The following is an 18,986-nucleotide window of genomic DNA, read 5'->3' as shown; positions in this document are numbered from 1 at the left end:
AGACAGGCTGCTCAGTTTTCTCAGTAATCCGGGGATGGAGTACACTGCACAGTCAAAAAAAAAAGAATATTTCCCCACAATTCTTTATGCCTCTCTCATGGCAGTCTTTACCACCTACTTAATCAGATTACAGCCCTTCAGTCTATAGCTATAATGTACTTCTTTGTTTCAAAAGGAGCATTCCAAAAGTGGAAGTGAAAACTCACAAATAACTGTTAGGACCCTCTAAAATCTATTCGTCTTGTATATGGCAAGAAAAAGTAGAGAGTTCTTCCTTTCCTGCAGAGAACCATATATTTACTTGAAGATGGAGATTTTATGATAGTGCAAAAATCAGATTTGGTTTGGTGCAGAGGCCATTTTTACAAAGCCTTGTCATAAGGCAAAAATCTTGTGTGTTTTCCTTAATTCAAGTAATATAAAAAATAAATATGCCTCACCCATGTGATATTTTGCTCCCATCTCTAAGCCTTGCTACATCCATTCTTGAATCCTCAGAGGTGGGAGCCTGCAATGCAAATCAGGGATGGGGTGAGTGTATTGTTTCACTATTGTTTGGTAATTATAAAAAGAACTAGCAAGACTTGGTGGGTTGTTGTTTGTTTTCAAGCTGCGTTAGGATGTCCCAACAGTATCAGGGCTGCCAGGTCAGAATGGCTTCCAAACAGCCCTGTCAAAACAGCTGCCTTAGAGCAATTAAGCCACCACATCATCTTCCGAAATGCATTCCATTCCCAAGAGAGACTAGTAAACGTTCCTTCCCTAAGGTCACCCAAACTCATAACTCAGATACACAGGTGGGAAAATAGCTCACAGGATTTATATGTTTAAGAAGCATGTCTTTGTTCTGTTTTGCCTGTCATATGCAAAATGGACCTACTGACTTGCAGAGAAATATCTCTAGGGTTTCTGTGAAATGAATATAGCTATCTCAAATGCATGTGACTTTATTATAACTGCCTGAGGGGTTCTTCCTGCCTGCTGCTCAAAGAAAGACCATGGTTTTACAGTAAAAAAGGAGTTTAATAGACATGAGGCCAGCCATGCCATGGGGGAGATGGAGTTAGTACTCAAATCAATCTATCCAACGCTCATAGGTTAGGAGTTTTTCAAAGGCATTTTGGGAAAGGAGTGGCAGCGGCTAGGCTTGCTGCTGATTGGTTGGGGCAGAGATGAAATCACAGGGGGTCAAAGCCGTCCTCCTGTGGGCTAAATCATTTCTGGCTGGGGCCACAGGGGCAGGATTGGTGGGTCCAGGTAGACCCATGGGGTCCAGTGGAGCCCTAGGTGTCAGACATGAAAAAAAAAAAAACATCTCAAAGGCCCATATACAATAGTGGTGTTACCTGCAGGAAGGGCTGACAATCTGTTTCTATGCCTTAGCAGAATCAGGCTCCTCTCTGTCCCCTAACCTGATGGTCTTTCATTAGTTTTGCAAAGGCCATTGAGTTCTCGGGGAAGGCCTACTCCCATTTAAAACTATAAATTAAATATCTCTCAAAGACAGCTTAGCCTAAGCCCAGGAATGATTAAGGGAAAGGCAAGATGGAGGAGGTGGGTTAGATCAGATCTCTTTCATTGCCATAATTTTCTCACTGGTATAATTCTTGCAAAGGGACCTATTGACTTTCAGAGAGACATCTTTGGGGTTTTGATTAAGTGAATACAGCTATCTCAAATGCATGTCAATTTATGAATGTGTATCTTGCTTCTTTTTTCCTCTGTGCCATATTGATGTCTTTCAATGTGTCCTATTCTTTTCTGAATTATATGTAATCTATTATCCTCAGTTTCTGCACTGCACTTGGTAAAATCAGGCATAACATCTAAAGAGTCTAATGTACCTATGCAAGATGGGGCTGCCCTTGTTCTGACTGTAAACCTACCAGGGGAGACTCAGAACCTGGGAAGCACACTGCGGTGCCCTGTGCTTTTCGCAGGTGCCACTAATCTGCAGGTTGGTCCTGCAAAATCTGCCTAGTTTTGGGCTTCATTTGTAAGCTCCAGATAAACTTATCTTCCTCTTTCTTTTTCTAGACTCCATCCACACTTCCAGCTAGAAAACACATACCACATGTTCAGATATAAATATTAAAAATAAGTCTATTTTACTAGATGTATTGATGTATTAAATAAAATTTTTTAAAAGCCTGTATACTACTACATCTATTACTTTTTTAAATGCTTGAGTAAGAGATATATTAATTATATTCTTCTTCAAAAATTATTTTCTCATTACTTAACAACTTCATAAGACAATGTTAGTGCTAGACAGGACCTTGAAAAGCTGGTATCTTAAAATATTTAAAAAGCCTTGGCAAAGTTTGAGGATATTTTTGAGAATCTAAAGCAAATATATTTCCAGAAATAATTATTACAGTCCATTCCCTTTTTATACCTTTTTAATTTAGTTGCCACATTGAGAATTAAGGAAAATATTCTAACTTCTTTGCTCTTGGAAAAATAATTTTTTGTAGTTATACTAAAGTAAAGTTATTACTTTTTAAACAAGGAAAACAAAATAGAATGGGCTTTCCTTAGTGAATGACGAGTTCCATTTCTACAAGCTAGGCTTTTTTGTGTTTTTGTGTGTGTGGTTTTTTGGTTTTTGTTTTGTTTTGTTTTGTTTTGTTGCAGCCCAGGAATAAGTTTTATAACATTGGCAGTTGAGCTACAAGTTTAGAATTTATACATTTAGAAAATTCCAAAGTGTTTCAATTTCCAAAAGTAAAGTTGGAGTACTTTCTACACTGGCTTCACATTTACCAAATGTACACATAAGGGATAAATTTAGCCTGCCAATTTTGCTAGTGACTATATATCAGCAGATTCACCAGACAATAAAAAGAGGACAATTGATTCAAATACCATTACCTCTCACTTCTGGTTCCACTTTGCTTCAAGATGGCAGAACATAGAACTACCATGTTAGGTAGTGTTAGGTTTGGAGTTGCAGTTATCTTCAGCACTCTTAAATTTCTTCTTTTAGATTTTAGAACCAAACTTCCAAATGTGCCCATCCATGGAATAGCTGTGGGCTCTGTAGGGAAAAAAAAAAACATTTTAAGAATTTGTTGATGTTTATGTTCATACATACTATTGATTTGCCAATTTTAAGAATTTGTTGGTGTTTACATTCATACATACTATTGATTTGCCTAATTTCTGGCTTAGCAAATTAAATAAAAATGTTTAAGTTCTACTGTATCCAATAAATCATCTCATTTTTCTTTGTTTTTTCTTAAAATTTTATATTTTTCTCAATCAGTAACTTTGTTATTAATCAATAAGAAAGTAGGGCACTGAAATTAAGAGTGTTTTTGGCCCTAGGCCTTGCTAAGTCTGTGATTTTGAGCAACTTACTTAACCTCTCTATGCTTCAATATCCTTATCTGCACAACAGTTATAATAATAGTATATACTTAACTTCTCAAGCAGTGCAATGTTGGGCGAAGGGTGGTGTTGCACAATACATATCAACTCATTATTTTTTTCAAAAGATTTCCTTGAAAGTGGTTGTAAGTAACTATAGACAGCAACTCTGAGAGTTTTCTTTTTTGTTTGTTTTAAAATAGGTTTATTTCTTTTTTAAATTTTATTTCAATAGCTTTTGGAGAGTGTTTTTTTATTACGTAAATGAAGAGCATAGTGGTGGAGTCTGAGGTTTTAGTGCACCCGTCACCGAAGTAGTGTACGTTGTAACAAATATGTCATTTTTTAATTTCTTACCTCTTCTCACGCTCCCACTTCTGAATCTCCAAAGCCCATTATACCACCACTCTACTTGCTTTTGCATACCCATAGTTGAGCTCCGGGCCAGGCGCGGTGGCTCACATCTGTAATCCCAGGATTTTGGGAGGCCGAGGCAGGTGGATCACCTGAGGTCAGGAGTTTGAGCCTGACCAATATGGTGAAACTCCATCTCTACTAAAAATACAGAAATTAGCCAGGCATGGTGGCATGCGACTGTAGTGCCAGGTACTCTGGAGGCTGAGACAGGAGAATTGCTTGAACCCCGAGGCTGAGACAGGAGAATTACTTGAACCCAGGAAGCGGAAGTTGCAGTGAGCCGAGATCGCGCCACTGCACTCCAGCCTGGACGACAGAGCGAGACTCCGTCTCAAAAATAAAATAAAATAAATATTTTTTAAAAACATAGTTGAGCTCCTGCTTGCAAGTGAGGACATACAGTATTCGGTTTTCCATTTCTGAGTTACTTCATTTAGAATAAAGGCCTCCAGCTTCATTCAAGTTGCTGCAAAAGACGTCATTTTATTCTTTTTATGGTTGAGTAGTATTCCATGGTGTGTATATACCACATTTTCTTTATCCATTTGTTAGTCGATGGGCACTTAGATTGGTCCCATAACTTTGCAATTGCGAATTGTGCTGTAATAAGCACACATTTTCAGGTGTCTTTTTTACATAATGACTTTTTTCCTTTGGGGTAGATACCCAGTAGTGGGATTCCTGGATTGAATAGTAGTTCTACTTTTAGTTCTTTAAGAAATCTCCATACTGTTTTCCATAAAGGTTGTCCTAATTTACATTCCTACCCACAGTGAACGCTTCCCTTTTCACCACATCCATGCCAATATCTGTTGTTTTTTGACTTTTTAATAATAGCCATTCTGGTGAGGGTAAAATGGCATCTCATTGTGGTTTTAATTTCCATTTCCCTGATGACTAGTGATACTGAGCATTTTTTCATGTTTGTTGGCCATTTGTACATCTTGTTTTGAGAAATGTCCATTCATGTCATCTGCCCACGTTTTGATGGGGTTGTTTTTTTCTTGCTGATTTGTTTGAGTTCCTTGTAGATTCTGGATATTAGTCCTTTGTTGGGATGGATAGTTTGCAAATATTTTCTCCTATTCTGTGGGTTGTTTACTCTGGTAATTTTTTTTTTTTTTTTTTTTTTGCTATACAGAGCTTTTTAGTTCAATAAGGCCCCATTTATTTATGTATTTTTGTTTGTTACATTTGCTTTTGGGGTGTTAGTCATAAATTCTTTGCATAGGCCAGTGTCCAGAAGAGTTTTTCGTAGGTTATCCTCTAGAATTTTTATTATTTCAGGTTTTCAATTTAAGTCTTTAGTCCATCTTGAGTTGATTTTTTATAAGGTATGAGATAGGGACCCAGTTTCATTCTTCTATATGTCGCTATTCAGTTTTTCCAGCACCATTTATTAAATAAGGTATCTTTTCCCCAATTTATAGTGTTGTATGTTTTGTCAAAGATCCATTGGTTGCAGATATTTAGCTTTATTTCTGTGTTCTCTATTCTGTTCCATTGTTCTATGTGTTTACTTTTATACAGTACTATGCTGTTTTGGTAACTATAGCATTATGGTAAAATTTGAAATCAGTTCAGATGATGCATTCAGATTTTTTCTTTTTGTTTAGGATTGCTTTGGCTATTTGGGCTCTTTTTTATTTTTTTGGTTCCATATGAATTTTGGGATTTTTTTTCTAATTCTGGGAAGAATAATGTTGATATTTTGATAGGAATTGCCTTGAATCTGTAGATTGCTTTGGGCAATGTGGTCATTCTTAAAATATTGAGTCTTCTAATTCATGAGCATGGGATGTGTTTCCATTTGTTTGTGTCATGTATGATTTCTTTCAGCAGTGTTTTGTAGTTCTCCTTATAGAGATCTTTCATCTCCCTGGTTAAGAATATTTCTAGATTTTTTTTGCAGCTATTGTAAAAAGGACTGAGTTCATGGTTTGATTTTCAGTTTGGTTATTGTCGGTGTATAGTAGTGCTACTGATTTGTGTACATTAATTTTGTAACCTGAGACTTCACTGAATCTGCTTATGAAATCTAGAAGTCTTTTGGAGGAATCTTTAGGCTTTTCTAGGTGTACAATTTTATTATCGGTGAACAGTGATAATTTGACTTCCTCTTTTCCAATTTGGTTGCCCTTTTTTTTCTTTTCTCTTGTGTAATTACCCAAGCTAGGACTTCTAGTACTATGTTGAATAGAACTGGTGAAAGTGGGCATCCTTATCTTGTTCCAGTTCTCAGGAACTGGAACTTTTAATTTTTAACCTTTTAACTTTTAATTTTTGCTTTTAACTTTTAACTTATGCTTTTAACTTTTCTCCATTCAGTATGATGTTGGCTGATGGTTTGTTATATATGGCCTTTATTCACCTCCTAGCATTTTGAGGTATGTTCCTTCAATGCCTAGTTCGTTAGTGGGGGTTACCTAAAGGGATGCTGAATTTTATCAAATGCTTTTTCTGCATATATTGAACTGATTATATGGCTTTTGTTTTTAAATCTGTTTATGTGATGTATAGTAGTCAACATCTGTATCACAGAGGTTTTCATAACTTGTGTCAATATTATCATTCATTTAAAGAATTTTTAAATTTCCATCTTGATTTCATTATTAACCCCAAAATCATTTAGGAGAAGATTGTTTAATTTCCATGTGTTTGTATTGTTTTCAGGGTTCTTTCTGGAGTTAATTTCCAGTTTTATTCCACTGTGTTATGAGAGGGTACTTGATATAGTTTTGATTTTCTTAAATTTATTGAGGTATGTTTTGTGAACTATTATATGGTCTATCTTGAAAAACTTTCCATGTCTTAATAAGAATGTGTGTTCTGCAGTTATTGGGTAGAATGTTCTATAAATATCAGGTCCATTTGTTTTTGTTTTTTTTTTTATTATACTTTAAGTTTTAGGGTACATGTGCACAATGTGCAGGTTTGTTACATATGTATACATGTGCCATGCTGGTGTGCTGCACCCATCAACTCGTCATTTAGCATTAGGTATATCTCCTAATGCTATCCCTCGCCTCTACCCCCACCCCACAACAGTCCCCAGAGTGTGATGTTCCCCTTCCTGCGTCCATGTGTTCTCATTGTTCAATTCCCACCTATGAGTGAGAACATGTGGTGTTTGGTTTTTTGTCCTTGCGATAGTTTACTGAGAATGATGATTTCCAATTTCATCCACGTCCCTACAAAGGACATGAACTCATCCTTTTTTATGGCTGCATAGTATTCCGTGGTGTATATGTGCCACATTTTCTTAATCCAGTCTATCATTGTTGGACATTTAGGTTGGTTCCAAGTCTTTGCTATTGTGAATAGTGCCGCAATAAACATACTTGTGCATGTGTCTTTATAGCAGCATGATTTATAGTCCTTTGGGTATATACCCAGTAATGGGATGGCTGGGTCAAATGGTATTTCTAGAGTGTAGTTTAAGTCCATTGTTGCTTTGTTGACTTTCTGTCTCAGTGATCTGTTTAGTGCTGTCAGTGGGGTATTGAAGTCCCCCACTATTATTATGTTGCTGTCTGTCTTACTTCTTATGTCTAATAGTAATTGTTTTATAAATTTGGGAGCTCCAGAGTTAGAGGCGTATATACTTAGGATTGTAATATCTTCTTGTTGGATTGATTCTTTCATCATTGTATAATGACCTTCTTTCTTTTTTGTTTTTAATATTGTTGCTTTAAAGTCTGTTTAATCTGATATAAAAATAGCTACTTCTGCTTGCTTTTGGTTTCTATTTGCATGGAGTGTCTTTTCCCACTCCTTTACCTTGAATTTGTATGAATCCTTATGTGTTAGGTGAGTCTCTTGAAGACAGAAGGTATTTGGTTTGTGATTTTTTTTTTTTTTTTGTCCATTCTGCCAATCTGTATCTTAAGTGGAGCATTTAGGCCGTTTACATTCAATGTTCATGTTGAGATGTGAGATACTTTCTCAGTCATCATGCTGATTGTTACCTACTTTATTTTCCTCATTGTATTATTGTTTTATAGGCCTGTGAGTTTTATGCTTTCAAGGGGTTCTATTCTGGTGCATATCAACCTTTTGTTTCAAGATTTAGAACTCCTAGCATTCTTGTAGGGCTTGTCTAGTAGTAACAAATTGCCTCAGCATTTGCTTGCCTGAAAATTACTTTATTTCTCCTTCATTTATGGAACTTAGTTTTGCAGGATAAAAAATTCTTGCCTGACAATTATTCTCTTTAAAGAGACTAAAGAGGCCAGGTGCGGTGGCTCATGCCTGTAATCCCAGCACTTTGGGAGGTGAAGGAGGGCAGATCACAAGGTCAAGAAATCAAGACCATCCTGGCTAACACAGTGAAACCCCATCTCTACTAAAACAAAAAATACAAAAAATTAGCCAGGCATGGTGGCGGGCACCTGTAGTCCCAGCTACTAGGGAGGCTGAGGCAGGAGAATGGCATGAACCTGGGAGGCGGAGCTTGCAGTGAGCTGAGATTGCACCACTGCACTCTAGCCTGGGCAACAGAGCGAGACTCCATCTAGAAAAAAAAAAAAAAAAAAAAAAGGCTAAAGATAGGATCCCAATCCCTTTGGGCTTGTAAGGTGATATGGTTTGGCTCTGTGTCCTCACCCAAATCTCATGTCAAATTGTAATCCACACATGTGAGAGGAGAGGCCTGGTGGGAGGTGATTGAATCATGGGGGCTGACTTCCCCCTTGCTGTTCCCATGATAGTGAATGAGTTCTCATAAGATCTATGGTTTAAAAATGTGTGGCACCAACAAAAAAAGAGAATTTTAGACCAATATCCCTGATGAACATCAATGCAAAAATCCTCAATAAAATACTAGCAAACAAAATCCAGCAACACATCAAAAAGCTTATCCACCATGATCAAGTGGGCTTCATCCCTGGAATGCAAGGCTGGTTCAACATACACAAATCAATAAGCATAATCCAGCATATAAACAGAACCAAAGACAAAAACCACATGATTATCTCAATAGATGCAGAAAAGGCCTTTGACAAAATTCAACAGCCCTTCATTCTAAAAACTCTCAATAAATTAGATATTGATGGGACATATCTCAAAATAATAAGAGCTATTTATGACAAACCCACAGCCAATATCATAATGAATGGGCAAAATCTGGAAGCATTCCCTTTGAAAACTGGCACAAGACAAGGATGCCCTTTCTTACCACTTCTATTCAACATAGTGTTGGAAGTTCTGGCCAGGGCAATTGGTCAAGAGAAAGAAATAAAGGGTTTCCAATTAGGAAAAGAGGAAGTCAAATTGTCCCTGTTTGCAGATGACATGATTGTATATTTAGAAAACCCCATCATCTCAGCCCAAAATCTCCTTCAGCTGGTAGGCAACTTCAGCAAAATCTCAGGATACAAAATCAATGTGCAAAAATCATAAGCATTCTTATACACTAATAACAGACAAAGAGAGAGCCAAATCATAAGTGAACTCCCATTCACAATTGCTTCAAAGAGAATAAAATACCTAGGAATCCAACTTAGAAGGGATGTGAAGGACCTCTTCAAGGAGAACTACAAACCACTGCTCAATGAAATAAAAGAGGACACAAACAAATGGAAGAACATTCCATGTTCATGGATAGGAAGAATCAATATTGTGAAAATGGCCATACTGCCCAAGGTAATTTATAGATTCAATGCCATCCCCATCCAGCTACCAATGACTCTCTTCACAGAATTGGAAAAAACTACTTTAAAGTTTATATGGAACCAAAAAAGAGCCTGCATTGCCAAGTCAATCCTAAGCCAAAAGAACAAAGCTGCAGGCATCAAGCTACCTGATTTCAAACTATACTGCAAGGCTACAGTAACCAAAACAGCATGATACCAGTACCAAAACAGAGAAATAGACCAATGGAACAGAACAGAGCACTCAGAAATAATACTACACATCTAAAACCACCTGATCTTTGACAAACCTGACAAAAACAAGAAATGGGGAAAAGATTCCCAATTCAATAAATGGTGCTGGGAAAACTGGCTAGCCATATGCTGAAACTGGATCTCTTCCTTACACTTTATACAAAAATTAATTCAAGATGAATTAAAGACTTAAATGTTAGACCTAAAACCATAAAAACCCTAGAAGAAAACCTAGGCAATACCATTCAGGACATAGGCATGGGCAAGGACTTCAAGTCTAAAACACCAAAAGCAATGGCAACAAAAGCCAAAATTGACAAATGGGATCTAATTAAACTCAAGAGCTTCTGCACAGCAAAAGAAACTACCATCAGAGTCAACAGGCAACCTACAGAATGGGAGAAAATTTTTTCAATCTACTCATCTGACAAAGGGCTAATACCCAGAATCTACAATGAACTCCAACAAATTTACAAGAAAAAAACAAACAACCCCATCAAAAAGTGGGCGAAGGATATGAATAGACACTTCTCAAAAGAAGACATTTATGCGGCCAAAAGACACATGAAAAAATGCTCATCATCACTGGCCATCAGAGAAATGCAAATCAAAACCACAATGAGATACCATCTCACACTGGTTAGAATGGTGATCATTAAAAAGTCAGGAAACAACAGGTGCTGGAGAGGATGTGGAGAAACAGGAACACTTTTACTGTTGGTGGGACTGTAAACTAGTTCAACCATTGTGGAAGTCAGTGTGGCGATTCCTCAAGGATCTAGAACTAGAAATACCATTTGATCCAGCCATCCCATTACTGGGTATATACCCAAAGGGTTATAAATCATGCTGCTATAAAGACACATGCACACGTATATTTATTGCGGCACTATTCACAATAGCAAAGACTTGGAACCAACCCAAATGTCCATCAATGATAGACTGGATTAAGAAAATGTGGCACATATACACCATGGAATACTATGCAGCCATAAAAAATGATGATTTCATGTCATTTGTAGGGACATGGATGCAGCTGGAAACCATCATTCTCAGCAAACTATCGCAAAGACAAAAAACCAAACACCGCATGTTCTCACTCATAGATGGGAATTGAACAATGAGAACACTTGGACACAGGAAGGGGAACATCACACACTGGGGCCTGTTGTGAGGTGGGGGGAGGGGGGAGGGATAGCATTAGGAGACATACCTAATGTAAATGACGAGTTCATGGGTGCAGCACACCAACATGGCACATGTATACATATGTAACAAACCTGCACGTTGTGCACATGTACCCTAGAACTTAAAGTATTATATAAAAAAAAGTGTGTGGCACTTCCCCCATTGCTCTTTCTCTCCTGACACCATGTGAAAAGATGCTTGCTTCCCCTTCACCTTCCACCATGACTGTAACTTTCCCGAGACCTCCCAGTCATGCTTCCTATAAGCCTGTGGAACTGTGAATCAATTAAACCTCTTTCCTCCATAAATCACTCAGTCTCAGGTAGTTCTTTATAGCAGTGTGAGAATGGACCAATACAGAAAATTGGTACTGGGGGTGGGGCAATGTTATAAAGAAACCTAAAAATGTGGAAATGACTTTGGAAATGAGCAGAAGTTGGAACAGTCTGGAGGGCTCAGAAGAAGACAGGAAGATGTGGGAAAGTTTGGAACTTCCTAGAGGCTTGTTGAATGGTTTTAACCAAAATGCTGATAGTGATATGGACAATGAAGCCCAGGCTGAGGTAGTCTCAGATGGAGATGAGAAATTTATTGGGAACTGGAGTAAAGGTCACTCTTTAGCAAGAAGAAAGGCAGCATTTTGCCCCTGCCCTAGAGATCTGTGGAACTTTGAAATTGAGAAAGATGATTTAGGGTATCTGGCAGAAGAAATTTCTAAGCAGCAAAGCATTCAAGATGTGACCTGGCTGTTTATAAAAGTCTATACTCATATGTGTGAACAAAGAGATTAGCTAAAACTGATAGTTATATTTAAAAGGGAAGAAGAGCACAAAAGTTTGAAAACTTTGCAGTCATGAAATCTTAGCATTTTAAAATGATCTCCTTTGACTCCATATCTCACATTCAGGCCACAAGAGGTGGACTCCCAAGGTCCTGGGCAGCTCTGCCTCTGTGGGTCTGCAGGGTATAGCCCCTGTGGCTGCTTTCACAGGCTGGCATTGAGTGTCTGTGGCTTTTCTAGGTACATGGTGCAAGCTGTCAGTGGATCTACCATTCTGGGGTCTGGAGGACTGTGGCTAATGTGGTACCTTAGGGATGTTATAGAACCCTGTTTTTTCATACTTGCCAGAATTATTTTTCAGTTTCCTTCTCATTTGGATAGACTATTTCTTTTAATTATTGTTGACTTCTTTTTATTTGACTGTTTTATTTCTTTTTTCCCCTGAAGGATGTGACTTTAATGTTTATAGTTTATTGCAGCCTTATTCAGCTCTTGGTGCTTTCAGGGGTGAAGACTGTAAGAGTTTCTTGTTATAGTCTTTGTATGATGACTTTCTCAGATGCTGGCTGTAGTAATGATGTGCTTGGTGTATGACTAAGTTCACTGTCTCTTATGAGGTTGGAATAGCAGAGGTCTCTCTAAGCTTATCTCATTCCCCAGTGGTGTGCACATTTTTGTTTATTTTTCCCCAGTAGGAGAGGTGTCCCTGCATAGAAACCAGTTGTGGCCGAAGCAGGTGGGTAAATGCAACACCCTATCATCGGCAGAGGTCCCAGTCTTGACAGAGATGGCTGGGGAAGCTCTCAGTGAAATGCACTGAGATCTTACCAGGGGGAAGGATGGCCTCTCCCTTGCCAGGCCAGCAGGAAAGCAATCCACCTCCCAGTCACACTCCTGACCCAGTGCTACAGCTATTCAAATCAGACAGGCATCTCTTTTCATCTGCAGGAATGAAATTCCAAGTAGAGTTGAATATTTGATATTCCAAGTAGAGACGAATTGTGACTCTACCCCTCATGCAAGCCTGAACCCAGAGGGCACTCCTCTTGTGGGGATCCAGTCACCCTGAAGTGTTCCAGAAAGGCTGCCTATAGGTGCACTCATGCTGAATTCCTATGGGAGAAGCCCTAGCTGTGTCTGCAGTGATTGACAGGAGGGAAAAGAATTCCTCTTCTCCAGGGCCCTTTGTGAGCACAAGGGCTGCCTGACAGTTGGGGCAGAGCTGCAGACTTTCCCCACTGAGCCCAGCACTGTATCTGTGCCTCTGCTGAAAGACACTTCGCACCAGCAGAAAGTTCTGGGACTCAAGGCCTGCCATCCAGACTTGTTTATCTCCCAAGGTGTTCTCTTAATCTGGTACATTCACTCTCTGCCTAGGAGTAGGATTTTCTGAGAACCAGACTACTGTGAATGCTGCTGCTCCTCTAGGTCTAACCACCTAGTGGGGCTGCCACACTCCAGGTTGGTGCTGGGAAATGTCTGCAAGGGATCCAGTGATGTGATCTGTCCTCTAGTCTCCTAGCAGCAGATACCAGCACCAGCTCTGGTGGAGATGGCAGGGGAGTGACGTAGACCCTATTAAGTTCCTTGGTTATAAATAACCTTAGTGTGTTGGCTTTCTCAAATGCTGGCTGAAGAAGTAATGAACAGGTCACTTGGGCAGACTCAGGACCTCCTGGTTAGCCATGGTGCTGCAGGCAAAGGTGATAGCTGAGGTAACACACACATTTTCTCCTTCCTGAGCACTGTGTTATTCTACCTGCAGATGCTATAATGGATTGTGTCAGTTGGCCTCCAGCCAGGAGGTGGTACTTGCAAAAGAGCACCAGCTGTGTTAGTAGCAGTGGGATTTGTGCTTGCTTTGTCACCTAGGGGAGGTATTCTGTATTCTCAGATAATGAGTGGGGCCATAAAGCTCCCAAAACTTTCTGTCCATTGTGTTAAGTTACCAGAGTGGGTGGAAGGACAAAGCCAGGTAGGGGCTGGGTCAGACAGGGCCGCACTCTGGCTCTCCACATGCAGGGCAAGCAGCAGTTTTTATGAAATTGGAGGGCAGTTCTCTTGCCACTAGGGTAATGTTCCAGAGAGAAGCACAGCTGTCCCTGCTGCACAGAAGAGTTTGTGCAGAAAGTGGGGAGTAGCAGGTGGCAATAAGCCCGACTCAGCTCCCATTCACTTGGTAAGGCAGGTCTCAGACTTGCAGTGCTCTCCACTAGCAGCAGCTAGCTAAGTCCTAAGCAGTCTATGTTCAGAACTCCCCAGAAGACAGCTGCCATGATTTTCAGATCTCACCCCTTCCAGTCCACCCACAAAGCCAGAACACCCAGCTCCTGCACCTGTGGCAGCAGCACATTTCCCACCTACCCTTAAGTTCCGACCAAGGGTGTTTGTCTGCACTTGAGATTATATCCCGAATTTCAGTTGGGAGCCTCTCTCAACTTGTGACTGCCACCTGCGTTAGCTGACAGACTTCTATGAGGTCCCCTGTGAAGTAGGACCAAAAATGGCTTCCCTCCATCCATGCTGGAGACTGGGAATGCACAAAAGTCTTCCCGCTGCTGCTCCTACTTTTATATTCCCTACCACTCCCTAAATCAGCTCCAGTGCCGGGTAGGATTAAGGCCTTTCCCCATCGGCTGCATTGCCAGGTTCCCCAGTGGGAGGGTATATCCCAGAAGCAGTTTATCTGCCCTCGCACTCTGGGGACTTACAGTTTTCCACCTGGCTTACAGTGAAGACTACAGCCTGCCACTTCTTTCAAAGGGCCTGTGGTTTCTTTCAGTTTTCCTATTAAGTTCCTGTGTTGCTTCTTGGAAAAAAGTTCACAGTGTGAATCTCTACACACTATTTCTTCTTTCCAAAAGGGAGAGGCATACTAACAACGTCTCTAATCCACCATCTAAAAAAAAAAAAAAAAAAAAAACAACCAAAAAAACACTTTTCTTGACCCTCTTGAACAGAATATTTGTTTCTGAAAAATGTAGAATATTATTATTAAAATTGCAAATTGCTTTCTCGTTGTCTCCCATTGGCTTTTGATTTTATTGCATATTTGCTGTTTGTACAGAGATGACTTATATTTAAGTCAGGCTTATGGAGGGAAAGATTATGTAGATTGTCTCTCTTGCCAACAGCTTAGTTGGAGCCTTTTATCATCCCATGTCTGTATTACTGACATAACATGGCCTCTCTGTTCATACCCAGCTTGCACAATTCTAAGGGCAATCCCCCTGAGGCTCACAATCATCTCTCGTCCCCCTTGCTCAGGGGTCTCATTGCCTACAGAATAAAATTCTTCACTGGGGCTTTCTAATCCTCCCACAATCTGGTAGACCCTCCACGAGCATGTGGGCTCCTTCTGTTGTCCAAGTTCTGCTTGCCTCCTGCATGACTTATTCTTCTCTTTCTGACTGGTCAAACTTTACCTACCCATTCTACAAGGCTTACTCACATCCTAATGAAGACCTTCATCAATTATTCCACCCTACATTTATGTTTATCCCTAAACCAAGCCACAGATATCAATAGGAAAGAAAGTAAGCTTAGGAAATAGGCATTACTTCACTGGTAACATTGAAACAGCAAGGCTTTCATATACAAATGAAAACATACACATTTTTCTTTTCTTTTTTTTATTATACTTTAAGTTCTGAGGTGCATGTGCACAATGTGCAGTTTTGTTACAATGTATACACTTACCATAGTGGTTTGCTGCACCCATCAACCCATCACCTACATTAGGTATTTCTCCTAATGCTATCCTTCCCCTATTCCCCCACCATGGAATACTATGCAGCCATAAAAAAGGACGAGTTCATGTCCTTTGCAGGGACATGGATGAAGCTGGAAACCATCATTCTCAGCAAACTATCACAAGAACGGAAAATCAAACACAGCATGTTCTCAATCATAAGTGAGAGTTGAACAAGAAGAACACATGGACACAACGAGGGGAACATCGCACACATACACTTTTTTCAAAAAGAATTTTGTTAGAATTTGTTAGAAGAGAAGGTAAAAGAGTGCACTATATCAAGAAAGTGCTTCACTTATGAAATAACATGGTGTTAACAGAAAGAGCATACACTTTGGAGTCAGAAGAGCTGGTTTTGACCTTTTTCTGTGAACTTGACTTAGTTTCATAAATGACCTGAGCCTCACTTTTTCCATATTTAAAAGAGGCAATGCCTATTAGCCTTGGGAGATGAAGAATAAGTGATAAACTGTAAGTACTTAGCACAGTGTCTGGCACACTGTGGATGCTCAAAACCTGCTAGATCCTTTCTGTCTCCCCTTTTCCTTCTAGTTAAAGTGCCATAAACATGGCACATTAAAGAACATTTGGGAAAAAGACAGGAGAGAAGAAGAGTGCCTTATAATATCTTATGTTTGAGCTCCCCTTACATGAAGAACAATCATGTTCTATTCCTGATTAAACACATGAGAGTATCTCAAAGGTGGACAATTGCCATGAAAAAAACTTTAGTCACACATTGGTTTGATTTCTAGCAAAAATTTACCTACCTGGTAGATAGTTTCACTTAAATAGAATTAAGGCAGTGAAAAGACTGGTCAATTATGAACCTAATTCCAATCAAGAATATAGAAATGTTTGGTGAAGCTGGAATGACCAGCAAACTTGGAAGAAAGTGATCCTGCGTTATCCATTAGTTAGTTAAGAATAGCTACAGATGAAAATACCAGCAATCATCAGCTACATTATATGTCACATATGTGCTAGATACTTGAAAAAGAAAAATTCCAAACTGAAAATTGGTACAATCTCATCACCATAGAAGAGCAGATCTCAATAGGGAATATAAAGGAAAAACATCTAAAGAAAACAATGTGCCCATGTAATGAGGAACCACAGTCTTTAAGCTCAAACTTCAGTAAGACATAATAGGAGATTCTAGCCCAGAATAAATTGATGAATCAAGATATATGATGGGCAACGATAGAGGGGATTATTGAAGTTATTTACTTGAAACAATAAGGAAAAAAAAATGAGGAAAACCAAAGGAAAAATTAACCGCTGCTGGGAGCGGATGTTCTAAGATTAATTCTGCTCCACATACAGCATTTTCCATCTCAACTGATGATGGCAACTCCATCTCTCTAGTAGCAGGCTTACCCTTGACTACTGTTTATCTCTCATGATACTCATCCAACTTATTAGAAAGTTCTATTAGCTCTATCGTCAAAATAATTCAGAATCCAACCATATCTTGCTGCTTCTACTGTTAACCCTCTGTCCGCACTATCAACATATGCCCTTCTTCTTCCTCCTATAGCTTATTTCCTATTCTCATCCTGCTCTTTCTTTTTAAAAAACGCTTTAAAATCATTTTCCATATGCCAGCCACTGAGCTCAGCACTTAATATTTATTGCCCTGTTTAATCCTAGCAATAACTTCCAGGCAGCATTATTATTGTAACCATTTTATACACAAGAAAAATTAGGCTGATAGAAATAAATAACTAGTTTGTAATCAAAGAGACATGAAGTATCAGAGCCAAGGTTTGATTTAAGGGTATCTGAACTATTAAATGCCTCCTATTTTCCTCCTCTTCTATGTGCTCACAGCAATTTGTATGGGTCCTCTCTCTTGTCACTACAATTACTATACCAAATGGTCATTTTCTATAGCATTTGACTCTCTTTCAGACTAGACAGTTACAATCTAGAGAAAGAACTAATATTAGTAACATATGTCATTATTGGGCACTTTCCATGGATTGTGCATTTATTCATTCATCATACTTAATGAGTATCTGCTATGTACTAGGCACTATTCTAGGTACTGGGGAACCAGTGGTGAAAAAAATAAGAGAAAAATCCTGCCCCTTAGCAGTTTACATTTTGGTAGAGAAAGAGACAAATAAATGTACAAATTACCTACAATACATCAAGTAATGATAAGGACACAAACTCAGGCAGGTTGTTGGATGTGGTGGTAGCAGTGTATGGAAATTCTCTTCTGAGTCCTTCTGTCTGTTCACTGAAGTAAGAATCAAAGTCACCAGAAGAGCATAAATATGAGGACGAAGTGTGGAAGATTTGAGGATAGAAAACATAAGAAACAGTCAGATAGGAACGTGTAAGTTATAGTTAACTAGAGATTACAATAAAATCATTCATCCTCATGTGTTTTCCTCCAGCCACATTCAGCTGCTTTGGTTCAAGTGAAGATTTAACCAGACAGCAGGCACACGATGTTAAATGCTTGATAGATATTATCTCATTCAAATTTTATAGCTCTGTAGGTTGTTCTCATCCTGTGTTTTCCAGATAAGGAAACTGAACTTAGAGAATTTCTCGCTTTCCAAAGGTCATGCAGATAGGAAATGTTGGAACTAGGATTTGAATCCAGATTTTTCACCTTCAAACCTTGAGTTGTTAAATTTGACAAAGGACCATATCAGATGTAGCCTTTATTCTCATCTCTATATGTGCTTAGTAAGTTCTTTCTCAATGAACTAGCTTCAGAAATAAACTACATGAATCCAGGAGACAAATACTTGGCTAACAGGCAATTCTTACATGTTCTGGTAGGCTGAAAAGTTACTATGAGTCATCAGAGTTGGGACTGCCAAAAAAGACTAATTAGATACGGGCAGCATTAGTAAAAATGTAGGAATGAACCCATCCTGCAGGCATAGATCAGACCATACCTGTAGTATTATGTCCGATTCGAGATGCCAGTGCTATCAGGGGGCATCAGCAAATTTAAACATGTCATCTGAAGAAAAGCAAAGAAGGTAGTAGAGTGCATGGTACCCAGAAAGCATGAAGAAATACTGGGGAGGAAAGAGACCACTTAGCCTTACAAAGAAATACTTAATGCAGTAGTTGTCTTTATGCACATCTTCAAGACTGCCTGTGTTAGGTGGTTCTTGCGTTGCTATAAAGAAATACCTGAGACTGGGTAATTTATTTAAAAAAGAGGTTTAACTGTCTCAAGATTCTGTAGGCTTTACAGGAAGCATGATGCTGGCATCTGCTCGGCTTCAAGGGAGGCCTCAGGAAGTTTACAATCATGGCAGAAAGTGAAGGGGGAACAGATACATCACAGGTACAAGCAGGAGCAAGAGAAAGAGAGAGGTGCCACAGACTTTTTTTTATTATTATTATACTTTAAGTTCTGGGGTACATGTGCAGAACATGCCGTTTTGTTTCATAGGTATACATGTGGCACGATGGTTTGCTGCACCCATCAAACTGTCACCTACATTAGGTATTTCTCCCAATGTTATCCCTCCCCTAGCTCTCCCGCCTGACAGGCCCCAGTGTGTGATGTTCCCCTCCCTATGTCCATGTGTTCTTATTGTTCAACTCTCAC

General features: G+C 39.2%; 1 protein-coding gene and 1 long non-coding RNA gene across 3 annotated transcripts in view; one reads left to right on the top strand and one right to left on the bottom strand.

Moving 5' to 3' along the window:
- The window catches only part of LOC103891832 (uncharacterized), a 173,254-nt gene that overhangs the window by 2,245 nt on the left and 152,023 nt on the right, over positions 1 to 18,986 (bottom strand). For both annotated transcript variants that reach the window (XR_008511177.2, XR_008511178.1), the window contains 2 exons: positions 2,875 to 3,040; positions 441 to 508 (listed from right to left, as the gene is read on the bottom strand). This is a non-coding gene — a long non-coding RNA (uncharacterized LOC103891832). The remainder of the gene's footprint in view (positions 1 to 440; positions 509 to 2,874; positions 3,041 to 18,986) is intronic.
- Positions 1 to 18,986, top strand: part of BBOX1 (gamma-butyrobetaine hydroxylase 1) — a gene marked incomplete at its 5' end in the record, with an annotated part of 81,700 nt that overhangs the window by 8,500 nt on the left and 54,214 nt on the right.

Source organism: Pongo abelii, chromosome 9, assembly GCF_028885655.2.
Source record: "Pongo abelii isolate AG06213 chromosome 9, NHGRI_mPonAbe1-v2.0_pri, whole genome shotgun sequence".
Lineage (NCBI taxonomy): Eukaryota > Metazoa > Chordata > Mammalia > Primates > Hominidae > Pongo > Pongo abelii.
The sequence above is the reverse complement of the archived record's forward strand: the minus strand, read 5'-3'. Positions and strand labels throughout refer to the sequence as shown.